The sequence below is a fragment of the Cydia fagiglandana genome, chromosome 15 (genome assembly GCF_963556715.1).
Source record: "Cydia fagiglandana chromosome 15, ilCydFagi1.1, whole genome shotgun sequence".
In the NCBI taxonomy this organism is placed as follows: domain Eukaryota; kingdom Metazoa; phylum Arthropoda; class Insecta; order Lepidoptera; family Tortricidae; genus Cydia; species Cydia fagiglandana.
The window spans coordinates 17,302,679-17,319,579 of NC_085946.1; positions in this window are offsets into that span (position 1 = coordinate 17,302,679).

Sequence of the window (16,901 nt, forward strand, 5' to 3'; positions counted from 1 at the left end):
GTTATTTTGTTATAAATATTAGTTTGTTGCATATAAATTTAGTGATTTAAAACTATAAAATATGTACCTACATATTCTATACCCGTATTAAGTTATATTTAATTAAGAAATACGTACACAAATTGATAAAAGACACGTAATTCAGTGTCAAATGTTGTAGCTGCTAATTTGACAGCTAAAGTAGAAGGCGCTGTCCTATTTATGGTAATTCGTTTGCCAAGCACTGGCGTATCACTAATGTGGCCTCATAGCGTCATCTATTTCTGTTAGCTAAATTGTTATTTCTCTATTTCGAAATTATTGAACTAGTTTAACTACTCGTTAAGTATATGTAACCGTAGCCTATGCACATTTGAAACTCCATTGGTGACATTGCCGCTCTCAAACGGGGCGCCACTAGCACAAAGAGTAAACAGACTACCTTGATGCGTCAATGCCATATTTATTTGTAACTAATAATCTGTGAAAACTTGTCAAAAAACTGTTTACGGCATAGTATACATATGTATAAGTTATTCTATGGTATCTATGATATTTTAATACTAGATTTGCCATACACTAACATATCAAGCGAAAAAAATGATGCCAACCAATGCTGCCAACGTCACGGCAGCATCAGTTACAATTTGTTTACAACTTCATACACAAATGCGTAAAAGAGACGGCACAATTAAAATAATACCTAAGTAAAAAAGAGACGGCTAATGTTTGTCACTTGCGCGTGAATTTGGTAAATCAGTGATACCACCATAACACGACGGCAAATAGTGGAGATGGCGCGAACCGTAAAACTTATTAAGAAAAAAAAATATCAAAGAATAAGATGTTTGACAGAAGGGGCAAATTATTTTAGTGCAGTTCTATGTAGTAATGTACTCGCTACCGAAGTAAAAAGTTTTCACATTTAGTTATGTAAATAAAAGATATTATATTATACTTATCATTGTTACTTTTGTAACAAAAAAAATTTGGCTGGTTCAGTACGCAGATTATGTATGTATGGTGATTAAAATTTCACCCCGTATTTTTATATTTTATATGTACTGGATTCTACCTATTTCGTGAATACTATATATTAATAACATTCACCTTCCCTTTGATCAAGTGATATATACTGGTATTAGCACAGTTCATACGCAAATGTAAATAAAGCGGTAAAAATATATAACTATGTAAATAAACTATATTCCTTTCCACGAAACCGAGTTAAAAAAAGCAAATTCAATAACAACAAAACCTTTTATTAAAGTTGAAATTTATTTCTCTTATTTGTACGACAAGCACCAAACAATGAATGCAACTTACCATGACGCCTCTGCTATGATAATCTCTGTACGTAGTTGGTGCGTCCTTGTCATTCTCGCTGATAAGAATATAAACTTATCTCTTTCTGTCAGCCGGCGAAAATGGCGGCCAGCTTTATTTCTTTCAAGATTAAACCGAAGAAAAACGGATTATTTCAGCTTTTACTTACGAATGATATGTGACGCCGTCAATTTTTTTGCGCTTCCGCGGATAATTTGAGCATTTCAACATAACGCAGGTCGGCATTTTGTTGCCTAATACACGTTATTTGTGGAAAAGTATTAACCGGTGTACACTTCGCGCTTGCGTCAGGCAGACTGAGACAAACTCGTACACATGACACGAGGTGAGTGCTTCAATTTTGGAACGTGTATAACACATCTAGTATTAAAATATCATAGTATGGTATACGGTTTGTGCCAGTGCTGCACTCTGGCGGCAGACTAAATTTGCTAAATTTATTAATCTTTGCAACTTTTAACATCGACTACTTAAGTATTTGAAAAACGTGGCGCTATTATTTTATAAGTTTAGGTCCACCCCACACTAGCGTCTGCCGAGCGTCGGCGTTTCAACTCTATGGTTGCTGCTTGACGCAACGTTGACGCAACGCAACTGCGCAGCTTTTTTTCATAGCGCTTAAGCTCCCATTCGCACGGGAGCTTTTTCATCGCGCGTTAAAAAAGCGTTTGGATGCCACAAATGGATAACAATGTATGTATTCACACAACAGCGGTGGCGCTTTTTATATTATAGCGTTGTTGGATTTCCGACTGTAAGCCTTGTGGCCCATTTTATAAAGCTACAAGTTACAATTTACAAGCGGAAGTCTCTTTCTAACCCTATGTTTTAGAACGAGACTTCCGCTTGTAAATTGTAACTTGTAGCTTTATAAAATAGGCCACTGGTCGTTAAGTCGAATTTAGAGTGTGGACAGATTCAAGCGCTTTTTTAACGCGCGTTGAAAAAGCTGTCGTGCGAATGGGGGCTAACAGACGCCAATGCTCAAAAGACGCTCTAGTGTGTGGTGGCCCTTAGATATAACTATTAAGGTGTTTTAACTTAGATATTTACCTGTATGAGGCTTTCCATGTCATTATGTTAGTTTTCATAATTTTAGAGGAGTTTGGGTACAAATATTTATTTACTTCCAATGCATTTAGTTCATGTACAAAGTATTATAATGTTACACTATTTTATTCCAGTCCATACTTGTGTTTTCATTATAAACCCCCTTAAGACCTAGGACCTAGGTAGGTAATTCGCCAGTAACTGGCAGCCCTAAACTAAACATGAATTCTATTCACCTTTAAACAGATTTCATTTTAGTATAATAAGGTTTCAATAACTGGCCAGCTTTCAATAACTGGCCACTTTTACTAAAATGAATTGTATTTATCGGTGAAAAGAATTCACTTTTGGTTTGGGGTGGCCAGTTTCTGGCGAATTACCTTATACCCCATTCATTATAGCTGGGCCAAAAACGGTTAGGAAAAAGGGCGTCTTTCTATCGTCTTTTTACTGACACTTTTTTGGGTTCTGTAGTTAAATTGGAACCCTTATAGTTTCGCCATGTCTGTCTGTCTGTCCGAGGCTTTGCTCCGTGATCGCTAGTGCTATAAAGTTGCAATTTGGCATTTGGATATATATAAAACAATTAATCCGAAAAAAAGTGGTAGAATTATATCTAAAAACGGTTTAATTACTGGAGTGCATAAAATAATTTCAAAATTAGTAACTTTTTTGCGTATCTACCTATTCCATTAGCGTCACTTGCACCATTCCACTAACCCGGAGCTAGCGGGTTAAACCATTAATCCAGTGTCAAATTGTACTGGTAACCATGGTAACTCCAGGTTTAACCGGTTAACCTCCAGGTTAGTAAATGGTGCAAGTGGCTCTTTAGTGTACTATTTAGTTTACACGCCTGCTGAAATCTATTAGCAATTGTTCATAAAATGATGGCCTAAGGCCTATATGCCAGAAAAATTGATGGAGTAGGTAATGTGTGGTAATAATGGTTGTGCTTTTTTTTGACAGGAAAAAGGAGCGTGCTCCACTATCTTGTTAAGGTAGAAAATATACTCTGGCAAACCCAGTTTGTCACTAGAAAAAGAAAGGCGTGAAATTGAAAGTCTCTACCCTACTTCGCGCCTACAATTTATTACAGTTACCGCATTGTTTGACGGAAATGGTGTGCCAAACTATAGTTTGATACTTTATACAAAATAAAAGAAAAAGAAAGAAAAGAAGAAAAAAGAAAGAAGAGAAGAGGAAAGTATACATTTTATTTTGACGAAACCTGAGGTGGATGAGCTATCTGTATAGTGACGAAGCCTGCGCTGTGGATCTGAAGGTACTGTTATTATTATGTTTTTTTTTGTGGGTCAATAAATAAAATAATATGGGCAAATATCGGGTCTATCTTCTGTAGTTGACTGTTGCAAGAACTGTCTGAACATCTCTGCGAAATCGGTTACGAAAATTGCAGTCGTACCTAGTCGATTTAACAGGAAAATTGTAAAATATTGGTTCGTTGGATCCGTGGAAATGCTAAACTTGCATCATATTGTTCCAGACAGCAATCTTTTGCCTTTTGGTCGGTAACATAAACATAAACGGTTGCAATAAACGATTATGATTATGACTATAACGACTAGACGTACGTATTATGTAAGTGCAAACCGTGTGATCCTCCCCAGCCGGACCACCTCGTCTGATTGCGCTCAGTTTTTAATGGCGAAATGTACCTCTAATGTACTTCACGTACCTCGTCGGAAATTGAACGTACCTCTGTAGTTTGGCAGATATATGCGTTTAAAAGGGGTCCGGCTGGGAAGTAGAATCTGCAGCCGGACCACGCCTGGATCCGCTGATATCTGTTATTTTGAGATATAATTTAAATAACAGATGAATGTACCTGTTACGTACCTCTGAATAAATACTTTTTTTATTTAAAAAATGGTCTCATAAATGGATTTTCATACATTTCATGTTTTGAGTATACTACGCGTAAGCGCCTGTCAAAAAATAATAGCAACAGAGATAGTAGAAAACAAATGTATTCAATTCGGGCAAGGCGTCTAACGTGACAACTAGATACAAATGTGGGTGGTTATAGGAAGTGTTTTAAACCGACACGAGTTGCGAATTACCTTTTCGCACGTGTATTTTACAACGTTATACAGAACATATGGATATGGCCCTTTAAATTTTCAGACGTCCAAAAACAGGCAAGCCGGTGGGAATCGGCTTTTATGGACGCGCCGCCACTGATAGGTAGGGCCCTTACAGGCGGGATGCATACTTTCAGATCTTGAAAATCAAATAAGAAATAAGTAAAACTAAACTTCATTCCGTCTGAATATTTTTTATTTAAGAATCACAAAATTAATATCACGAATAAATTGTCAGTTTCATGAAGTTTCGCTAGGTTACTTAATTAGATCTCGAATCCATGAAACAGATGATGAAAAAAAAAACAGCCCTGTTACTACTTCGCACCTAAGCAGCAAGAACATATCTGGCCTGGTGCCGCCCAATGTACTCTAGGATGTACACTCAGTTTCTATGTAATGTCCACCTTAATTTAAAACAAAGTAGGTAGCATTTCATTTGTCTCGTAAAATTTCCGAACAAATGAAATTCAACTCAGTTGAAAATAAAACAAGATTCTAACTTTCTTTTGATTATTGGCTATTATTTTGTATGGTGGGCGGCACGAGGGGAAAACACATAACATAAATAGAAATTAAGGTTTAAGTAAATCACCTTTACATTTACAAATTAAACAATTACAAAACTAATTCTAATAGACACCGCTCTCGTGGGACAAATCTACTTATGTAGGTAGGTATACTACATAACAAACCACAATAAGGTAATTCATTACGTATATTCCCAGTTGTCCCCACCGGGCACAGATGGGAATAGGGGCCTCATAAAAATCGTTCCTAGTTGTCCCCGCCTTATGTATGGAGGCGGCTACGTGGGGCGGAGAGAAATGGGAATACAATCACATTATTTATTGGACGAGAAAATACTCTTAAGTCGATTTATTTACCTCAATGTGTGAAAACTTACAAATTATACGTACTAGTAGATGATAACGATATAGCTGGTGGTCGCCAGTCAGATCATGAAACGCCGCCATTTCATGATCTGCCTAGCGAACACCAGCCATATCGTGCAAACCTCAAGGGGTGATAATCCTAGGCAGATCACCAGCGACCACCAGCTATATCGTGCAAACCAATGAATGGCGGCGTTTCATGATCTGCCTAGGAATATCACCCCTTGAGGTTTGCACGATATGGCTGGTGTTCGCTAGGCAGATCATGAAATGCCGGCGTTTCATGATCTGCCTAGGCATATCACCAATTGAGAGTTGCACAATATGGCTGGTGTTCGCTAGGCAGATCATGAAATGGCGGCGTTTCATGATCTGACTGGCGACCACCAGCTATATCGTGCAAACCTCAAGGGGTGGTAATACTGATAGGTAATCCTAGGCAGATCACCAGTGAACACCAGCTATATCGTGCAAACTAATGAAACGCCGCCATTTTATGATCTGCCTAGCGAACACCAGCCATATTGTGAAAACTATAGTTTGCTGCTGTATATATAGTTTTTACGCTTTCTTGTGAAAGAAAGGGACAAACTTCATTTGTCATCTCTCACTCGGCCCGTTTTTTCGCATAAATGTACGGTATTATTATAGTAATAGGTTTTTGCATTTACCTAAGTTTGATATATATTTGGCCAAACCAAAGTCAGTAAATAAGAACAAAAAAACTATACCCATCCTTTTCTTTCGGGTGCTAGTACTAATGTAAGACAAAGATAGTATTATGATTCTCTCTGTCTATATTTGAAACGACATGTAGTCCTTTGACAAACTATATAAAGTTGGTCAAGCAGATCTTGTCAGTATATAAAGGCGGCACATTTGAAAAATGTAGGCGCGAAGTGATAAAGTCTCATAGAAAATTTGAATTTCGCGCCTTTTCTACTGACAAGATTTGCTTGACCATCTATATGCTCTGGCAACACCCACCTTGTCATTAGAAAATTTCGGCAAATTTAAAAAATGTTTCATGATTGGAATTTCGCGCATTTTCCTACTGACAAATTAGATGTGTTAGATTACCTATAGGTAATGCAGGGTGGAAAAAATTGATGGGCCCTGGAAGGAAACTGCCTTCAAACCTTAAGTTATAGCGCATTATACTTAAAGGAAACATTCTTTTATTTCTAAAAAGAAACAAAACTGCATTCAAAGATATTCATTTTTCTTCAATTTTTTTTGTAATAAAAATAATTATTTTTGAGTACTAAATATTCGATTTTATGGATATGTTTCTTGTTTGCCTAATGTTTCTTGGAGAAATGTTATCATTAACAAAAATTCTAAAACTTAAACACACGCTACGTTATTCTAAGCTAATTTAAAAAAAAGCTTTAAATGCAGTTTTGTCTCTTGTTAAAAATAAAAGAATGTTTAATTTAAGTAGGTACAATGAGCTAGCTTAAGGTTTTAAGTTACTATCCTTCCAGGTTCCGTAATTTTTTTCCACACTGTATATTCCGGTATAACCGGCATATTTAGTACTTAAGTTATACATAGGATATAAATTTCAGTCGGAAATAATAATGATAATCATTTAAATACAATAATATTACAGTTTCAAAAGTCTAATAGAGCGTCATGGCAAGAAACAAAAAAACCGGTCAAGTGCAAGTCAAACTCGTGCACGAAGGTCCTCGTACCATTCCGTATTATCACTAATATCGAGCAAACAACGGCAAACAAATCACGTTTGTTGTATGGAATGAACTTAAATATTTAACTTATTGTTTTTAGTATTTGTTATAGCGGCAACAGAAATACTTCATCTCTGATGATTTCAACTGTATACTGTAAAACGTTGTAAAATACACGTGCGAAAAGGCAATTCGCAACTCGTGTCGGTTTGAAACACTCCCTATAACCACCCACATTTGTATCTAGTTGTCACGTTAGACGCCTTGCCCGAATTGAATACATTTGTTTTCTACTATCTCTGTTGCTATTATTTTTTGACAGGCTCTTACGCGTAGTATACTCAAAAAATGAAATGTATGAAAATCCATTTATGAGACCATTTTTTAAATAAAAAAAGTATTTATTCAGAGGTACGTAACAGGTACATTCATCTGTTATTTAAATTATATCTCAAAATAACAGATATCAGCGGATCCAGGCGTGGTCCGGCTGCAGATTCTACTTCCCAGCCGGACCCCTTTTAAACGCATATATCTGCCAAACTACAGAGGTACGTTCAATTTCCGACGAGGTACGTGAAGTACATTAGAGGTACATTTCGCCATTAAAAACTGAGCGCAATCAGACGAGGTGGTCCGGCTGGGGAGGATCACACGTGCAAACCCCAGTTTTATTGAAATTAAGCTTGACAGAACCACAGAACTAGGCTACCGTAGGAAACTATCTATCTTCGCCCGAATTAAAAGATTAATATATATAATGATTTTAAATGGACAATAAATAGAACTGTGTAAAAAGCATTTTTACGTAAAGAAAAACAAAACACCTTAAATTCCCTAACTTTTGCGACCCGTCTCCAACTTCGACCAAACTTTTTTTGACTCATTGTCAGTGTACTGGGCCTATAGTCTAAGTTTTTATATTTTCGAAATTGTCATCCTGTTTGAGTTTCATAGTATTCGATCTTGTTACATATTACACATTAGCCAAAATACACTATTTATCTTTTACATCAAGTGCGAGGCGGTTATGAGAAAAAATTTCCGGCCCTCCCAATGTAAGTAATTGAACGTCTGGAATTTAAGGAATACAGCTTGTGGTAATTTCATCTTAGTCACAGATTAAATTTACATACTGAATTCACATTTCACGCACTCCCTTGTATGGAATCTAAATATGATTCGAAGTTCCAGTTTCATAACTTCAGCAGCTTGTGTGTGTTGCTGTCATACAATAAAATAAATCATACAGTGTTGACTACGCAACGGAACCTAGTCAAATATTTCGCACCTATCACACGATCACGTACCGTACCACCAGTCAAGAATCCATTGAAGTAAGCGTAGTGGTATAGTGGTAGGCTAGTGGTAGGGCTATTGTGGTGTCGCGCCGCGCGGTCAACGCGCGCGAGTTAACGTTCTTAATTCAAAATTGGGACTTGGAATTCGTGAGGTGAGTTGTTTTTAAATTTTGTTTTTTTATAGTGCTTTTTTTAATGTGGCCAGTGTTTAATTTAAAGTTTGTGGACTTTCGTTAAAAAAGTTTAGGGGCGTTTAAAACTTGTAATGGTGAAACTAAAAGTTGACTAATAGTTTTGGAGACAACTAAATTTGAAATAAAAAACTAAAAAACTAGTTAAAGATTAGGCAATAAATGATCTAGTTAGTTGCAGATTGGAAAATAAACCGAGACTTAAGTGAGCGGCATTTTTTACCAGACATTTCATTTAGGTTTAGCAAAACCTGCAGATCTAGAAATCTGTTACGCAAATAATTGCTCACTTAAATAGTGAAATATCTACTAATATAATTGCATCGTTTTATACGGTTAATTACAGGTTAACAATATATAATTTTCGGGAAACTTCCGATTGCGAAATATAATCTAAGAAAATTATGACTGTGTTTGCATGCAAACATTTAACAATTACAGAGTTAATTATCTATACTTATAAGTACAAATACATAAAGAAATCGAGCATTTTCACGAGTAAATGTTCGTTACCGATGTTGTAAGCTTGTTAGCAGTTACAATAAAAAGCTCGAATCTCGTAATGTCAAGTCATGTTGTGTCTATTAAATTTTGAAAAATTTATTACATACATATAGGGTCCTAATTAAGTGTAACTTAAAAAAAACTTCTAAATTAATTATTACACGGATAAATTCTATATATATCTGGATTAATTTATCACCCGTATTGGATTTACATCACTATCACTACATCTTATAAAACAAAGTCCCCCGCCTCGTCTGTCTGTGTGTTTGTATGTTCGCGATAAACTCAAAAGCTACTGAATGGATTTTCATGCGATTTTCACCTATCAATAGAGTGATTCTTGAGGAAGGTTTAGATGTATAATTTGTTAACCCGTGCTAAGCCGGGGCGGGTCGCTAGTCTACTGTAATACCTACTTTTAATTAAAAAAACTATAGTGACCCGCCCCGGCTTCGGACGGGTTAACCAATTTAATTATACACCTAAACCTTCCGCAAGAATCACTCTATGGATAGGTGAAAACCGTATGAAGATCCGTTCAGTAGTTTTTGAGTTTATCGCGAACATACAAACACACAAATACAGACAGACGAGGCGGGGGACTTTGTTTTATAAGGTGTTGTAGTGATAATCGTTTTTTAACTAACTTCAGTTTTGTACTGCGAATTTTTACTTGTAATTATACCGAAAGTATACCTATAATAAAATTATGATATATTGTGAAATATTAAACGTATCAATTGGGCAGTAGGAAAAGGCGCCAAATTCAAATTCGTATTGGAAGTCAATATTTTCCGGCTTTTTCTACTGAAAAACTATGGCTAGTCACACTAATTACAATTAGGTACTAACTTACAAGGAAATGTGGTAAAATTTGAATTTTATTGTCTGTATGTGGCGCGTAAGACATTACAGGTAGTTTATTATTGTTCGGAATGTTTGCTATTAAATCTAAGAGGCCAATTCGAACGTACACTGACATCAGAATGATTGTCATTTTATTTGTGGCTACCTGACGAAACCTGAGTTGCCGATTTCTTACATACTTAATTTAATAAACTAGGTGTATATACTGTATATATATTAAAACAATATTTTGATGTACCTACATAGTTAAAATATTTCTAGTATATCTACATATGTCATATACCTATGTCTCTTTAAATAAATAAAATTATTATTTCTATTTAGTAATAGTGCATTTCGCTCGCCGTTGTCCGTACATGTATTGGCGAGAGCGAGACGCACGATAACGATGTCAGTGCATGTTCGAATTGGCTTGTAAGTTAATTATGAATAATAAAATTAGTATCATTATCTGTGTTTATATTGAAAGGAAACTTGCGCGTTGATTTACGTTTCCGTGTTTTAGTGAATTTAGATCTTCGAATAATATGTTGTATAATACCTATTATAGGAACCTACTTTAAAAATGGAAATTGAAAAGATTCGACTTCTTTACAAAAATAGGAGAAGTTTCCGAAATTTTTCCAAGTTTCTTAGGTAGTTTTGTAATATTTTCGACTGAACATTAGCAACTATATTTTTAAAAATTATATTAGAAATATAAATAATACAAAAAATAACACACAAACCAAAAAAAACAGTCAAAAATCCCACCCCGCGTCATCCCATGCGCAAAGGTGCCCAACACGCTCGCCGCGTTACCGCGTTGCATCGCGATGGATAATCTCGGCACAAAGACGCGATGGACACCTAATAATCTCTGCACAAAGATTTTTTTTTAAATGATGCCATGTTAAGGACCCATTCTGTTAAATTCCAATACTCGGTATACAGAGGGCCTACCGCGAACCACGTTCCTGTCACACTTACGTACGAATATATAAGTTCGACAGAGAGGCAACACGTCGAACCTGGTTCGCGGTAGACCCTCAGTACGGAACCATCTTACAGGAAACAGAACTGGCTCTACGGTCTCTTACGTGACTACAAACTTATCAATGGCGCTGGTAAAACACTGAACGAAACAAATTCAACTAGTTCCAACACTTTGTGACAGCAAACGTAAGTTTGTCCGCTGCAGCCTATTCACCTATATTAAGCAGTTAAACGTCTTTCGCTATGATGTAAGGTTACGTACAGTCGACGCCAAATACACAGTAGTGTATAATATAATAGCAGGTGATTTAATACTAAAGTTATTAGAGTTAATTGAGTCATTTTTAGGGTTCCGTACCCAAAGGGTAAAACGGTTCTAAGACTTCGCTGTCCGTCCTATTACTAAGACTTCGCTGTCCGTCCGTCCGTCCGTCCGTCTGTCACCATGTCGTCCGGCTGTATCTCACGAACCGTGATAGCTAGACAGTTGAAATTTTCACAGATTATGTATTTCTGTTGCCGCTATAACAACAAATACTAAAAACAGAATAAAATAAAGATTTAAATGGGGTTCCCATACAACAAACGTGATTTTTGACCAAAGTTAAGCTAAGCAACGTCGGGCGGGGTCAGTACTTGGATGGGTGACCGTTTTTTTTGCTTTTTTTTGTTTTTTTTTTTTTGCTTTGTGGTGCGGAACCCTTCGTCCGCGAGTCCGACTCGCACTTGCCCGGTTTTTTTTTAAATAGGTTAATGGAGATTCGGTTTGTTCTGGGTGGCACGGCTCTATCAACTGAGCCTCAAGCAAGGAAACAAACCAAGTAATTGGTCAAAAATCATCAACAAATGGAACTCAGATAATTTTATTTAATATAAATAAGCTTTATAGGAAACTTCTGTAAAATAACCTTTTATTAGGTTGGGATCGAAGTACCGTACAATTGTAGTGCATAATTGTATTTTCTCGGAAACGTTCGTATTTGTCATGCTAGTTCAGTCAACCTCAGTACATTTTATACCGAGACTGACTGAAAGACATGTTCATACGTGAACAGCCTGTGCGGCGTGCTGCGGCACTGCTCGGCGCACATGTTCGCCGACGACCTGTGCATATTGTGCGCCGGCAGTGCGAGCGAGCTGCCCGACACCTGCCGCTTGGTGCAGCAAGATGTCGATGCAGTAGTCCGCTGGTCGCATGATAATGGCATTGTGCTTAATGCTGACAAAACTAAGCTATTATTCATTCGATCTCCCTACTTAGAAGTGTCTAACCTGTCAACTCCTATTATAACCCATGATTTTTCTTGTATGCATAATGATATATTAGACTGCCAATGTAACCCCATATCTCGTGTTAACTGTGTAACGTACTTAGGTCTCAAAGTAGATGAGCATTTTTCCTGGACGCACCATGTCGATTTTATTTATAGCAAACTTAAAGTATTACTGGGAAAATTTTATTATCTAAGTTTTAAAGTACCTCTGCATATTCTAAAATATTTATATGTATCCCTAGTTGAATCGATAATTGGTTATGCACTTGACTGTTACGGATTAACAACTAAAACTAATTTAAACAAGTTAGAATGTATGCAAGTTAGATTCCTGCAACTGTTAGTTAATAATAAAACTAGAGATAAAAATAAAAAAGACTATAGAAATTTGTTTAAAATATGTAATATTCTTCCGGTGAGCCTTAAGTATAAATATTTAATTTTGTACAACAATCATGGCAGTCGAGAGCATACCCATTTACACCATAACGCTGTTTGTGGAACCAGGTCGGTGTCTGCGGGCAAGTTTGTTGTGCCGAGGGTTACTAATTACTACGGCGATAGATGTCTCCACAAACGCCTTCCCTATATACTCAACAGCCTGCCCTCTGACATCAGACAGGAAGCCAATAAAGTCATATTTGGTAAAAAGCTGCGTAGTTACCTCGTAAATCGCGTATAGCAATTGATGACATTATTACTAATGATAGATGTTAACTTTTTTTTCTTACATTTACATTTACTTTATTTCAAATAGGTTATAGACCTGATACTTGTTATGGACACAAATCCAATAAATTACACATACAGAACTCCTTGACGCTTTAGTGCCTTGCAATCAAAAAATATTGGCCTATTATGTAGAGACAAACTAAAACTTATCACATGGAATATCGAAGTTACCTACCATTGGTTTACCTTATCCATCTTAATTAAAGCGATAACTTCACAGAGAATCCCGCACAAAAAGTTCGGTAAAAGAATTGTGTAATACCAAATTTTCGTCATACAGATACAAATGATGTTATTAAAAATAAACTTAATGTTAGGTTTGAGAAGGGTACACCGTGACGTTCTTCCGACGGAGATGGAAAGTCCTTAAGTAGCTAATTACACTAGGCTCCCGCCAGTCTGCTGCTGATAAACCTCTATTGTGTCGCCCTCCTCCATCTCCAGTGACGTTGGTGTGTCGTTCTCGTTGATTGGCTGCCCGTCAAATCTAATATAAGAGAGTAGAGACTGCACGATCCCACAGTCAAACCGTGTAAACTGTTTTGTGGGACACTGTAATTGTACCTATAAGATGTATATTTTTATGTTAATAAAAAAAAAATAAAAAAAAATACGTTTCCGTGAAAATACGATGGAAAATAATTATTCACTACAACTGTAAACATCTAATATCCTTAAAGTTTACTACCGTAAAATGGGGTGAGTAGGGTCAAAACTGAAATTCAAACCTCGATAACATTTTATTTTTACATATGAAAACTGAATGGTGTATATAATAGGTAAGTGTTCCGGACGTTTGTATTTTAGTTTTTATTTTATTTTGGGTAGTTCCATTTCATAACTTTGACGATAAAGAGGAAAACTAACCTCAACCCGTAGTGCCTCGTATTTGGGGTGAGAGGGGTTTTCATACAAAGGTGATTTTGGAAGATTGTTGGATCGATTTTTTTTATTATGCGTAATTACTATAGCTCCATTTTAAATTGGAATACATTATTTTTGTAGCAGTAGCCTTAAAATCCCTTCTCACCCCCCTCTCAAACCTTCTCTCCCCATTCATAACCCACCTCTCCCCGCGAAACCTACTCACCCCGTTTTACGGTACTTAGGGCCCCCCCACATCTGCCGTCTTTCGAGCGTCGGCGTCTACAATTCTATGGCCGACGTCGACGCAACGTCGACGCAGCGTCGGCGCAACTGCGCAGCGACGTCATTTTCCATAGCGCTGGACCGACGCCGACAGACGCCGACGCTCGAAAGACGCCAGATGTGGGGGGGCCCTTACAAGTATTAGGTTTGTAGTAATTCTGTTGATTCTATGATTACAAACTGGTAACCGGTAAACCTGTATCTTGCAACATCGTACCACGTGCGCTCTTATACACGCTACACTACACCAGCCCAGATTCCGATTCGGATTTATTGACTTGTTACTATTTTGATCTTGTTTTGATACGACCTTGGATAGAATAGAATAATATTTATCAGGGATGTTGCGGATGCAGATTTTTTGACATCCGTGGATGCGGATGCGGATATTTAAAACCTCACATCCGCGGATGCGGATTCGGATATTTAAAACCTAACATCCGCGGATGCGGATGCGGATGTCAAGATTTGGTACTTAAAAAACGTTAATATTACATTTTTAGCAGTTTGTATTTAAAAAAACGAAACGTTTAGTGGTTGAGCAAGAATATAGGTGCGTTTTATTTAATAAACAGTAACTTGGCCGAAATTACCTAGTACTTACGCCGCCGGTGCCGCCTCTAATACGTTCCTGTTACCGTCTTGGTCGACATCCGCATCATGCGGATGCTCCGCATTAATTTTATGCGGATGCGGATGCAGATGCGGATGTTGAAAATAATGCGGATGTTCCGTGGATGCGGATGCGGACGCGAATATCCGCAACATCCCTGATATTTATTCAGGCAACATATCGTTACATTACAAAAATACATAAATCGCTTGCACTGATTGGTTGCATGCATGTCAATCACGAAGATCGTCAAGATCACATCAAAACCATTCATAACAAATTGGTAAATCAGAATCCACGATAATGGTCATAAAATGCAAACTTGCTGGTATTTTGATATTTTTGATACGTTCGGAATGCAGACAGTTTTTCTTCTAACATTTATGATAATGTCGGAAGACGATTTTTTTCTAAATTTACGATGTAAGTTTTGAATAATTATGGTAATTCGGTTAGTCTCAATCTATGTAGTCTCAATGTATCTAGTCAAACAACATGACCTATTCTATGAAATATTGCTTATACAAACTGAGGCTCATAATTTCGGGTTAAAGATATTTATTATTCTCAAAAGAAATTACTATTTACATACATGCCATGCAATTGCGCCCGTGAGCATTGAATTTATACTTAAATTATTTACATTATTTATTTTACAAACATCACACTAACAAAATTCACACAGACAATAGTGGGTAATTATTGCACTTGTAATAAATAGAGGGACGGGTAGAATACAATAAACCCCCCCCCCCCTCCCGATCCCTTAAAGGGATAAGTTCGCCTTTGTACTAATGATGTATGTGATTTTTCCTGTTTTGTTTTGTTTTTTGTACAATAAAGTGTTTTACTACTACTACTACTACAATATGCGCACGCACAGTGCACTTCGCGCTCGACTATCGCAGACATAATTTATAATATTTAACATATATTCAATATAAAATTTTATTGGCATACTTACTGCTTATTAATTAATAAATGCCGAAGACGACTTGAGATTAGACTATTCTACGGTCTTACTTTAAGTATAGTAAAAGTAGGGTCAGTCCATATAAGGTATTTGGAATATTTATCCCACCAAACATATTTCATGTAAAATTGGCGGTCAAGACTCAGTAGCATTTACCTACAGTAAAAAACCGGGCAAGTGCGAGTCGGACTCGCGCACGAAGGGTTCCGTACCATAATGCAAAACAAAAAAAAGCAAAAAGAAAACGATCACCCATCCAAGTACTGACCCCTCCCGACGTTGCTTAACTTTGGTCAAAAATCACGTTTGTTGTATGGGAGCCCCATTTAAATCTTTATTTTATTCTGTTTTTAGTATTTGTTGTTATAGCGGCAACAGAAATACATCATCTGTGAAAATTTCAACTGTCTAGCTATCGTGGTTCGTGAGATACAGCCTGGTGACAGACGGACGGACGGACGGACGGACGGACGGACGGACGGACGGACGGACAGCGAAGCCTTAGTAATAGGGTCCCGTTTTACCCTTTGGGTACGGAACCCTAAAAAGTTATCAGGTCTCAGCAAAAGCAAAGTCTCTAAGCCCTGACTTTACTAACCCTACATCTTGGTTCAAAAACTATGGCTTTGCTGTTTCATAGATCTTTTGGTCATAACTGAATCAAAATTAAACAAACTAATATCTTTCCTGAATATAAAATATCACATTTCGTCCTGAGTAGGCATGTTTGCGTTGAATTTTTTACTACTTAGATGTCCGACCGCTGTGGAAGGACTATATTTTTTTGGTCATACATATTATATGGGCCTCCAGTGAGACGTGAATTCGGAGCCGGATTATTGTTGGTAAAAATATCACCTAGGGGCCTCAAAGGAAAAGAAAACAAAATGTATGAGGATAAATAATGCTATGATAAGTTACGTGAATATTTCCATACCTTGAAATGGCCTTCTTTGCTCCGCGCTGAGTAACTATGCTCCAATACAGAAAAGATATTTAGCTTTAGCATCTAATATATTCAAATAAATATAATATTTCTATTTATATAAGTACCTATTCCTATACCTACGTTAGTCATAAAATAATCTTTCTTTAGTGGCGGGGCCTATTAATTTGGAGCACAATAGGGTAACTGGCGCCCCTAAAGTAAGCTCGTAGGAGCAGTAATACCCGAAAACTAATGGGTATTTTTTGCTCCTTATTCATTGCTTTAGATATATTAAAACAATATTTTCGTAACAAAAATAT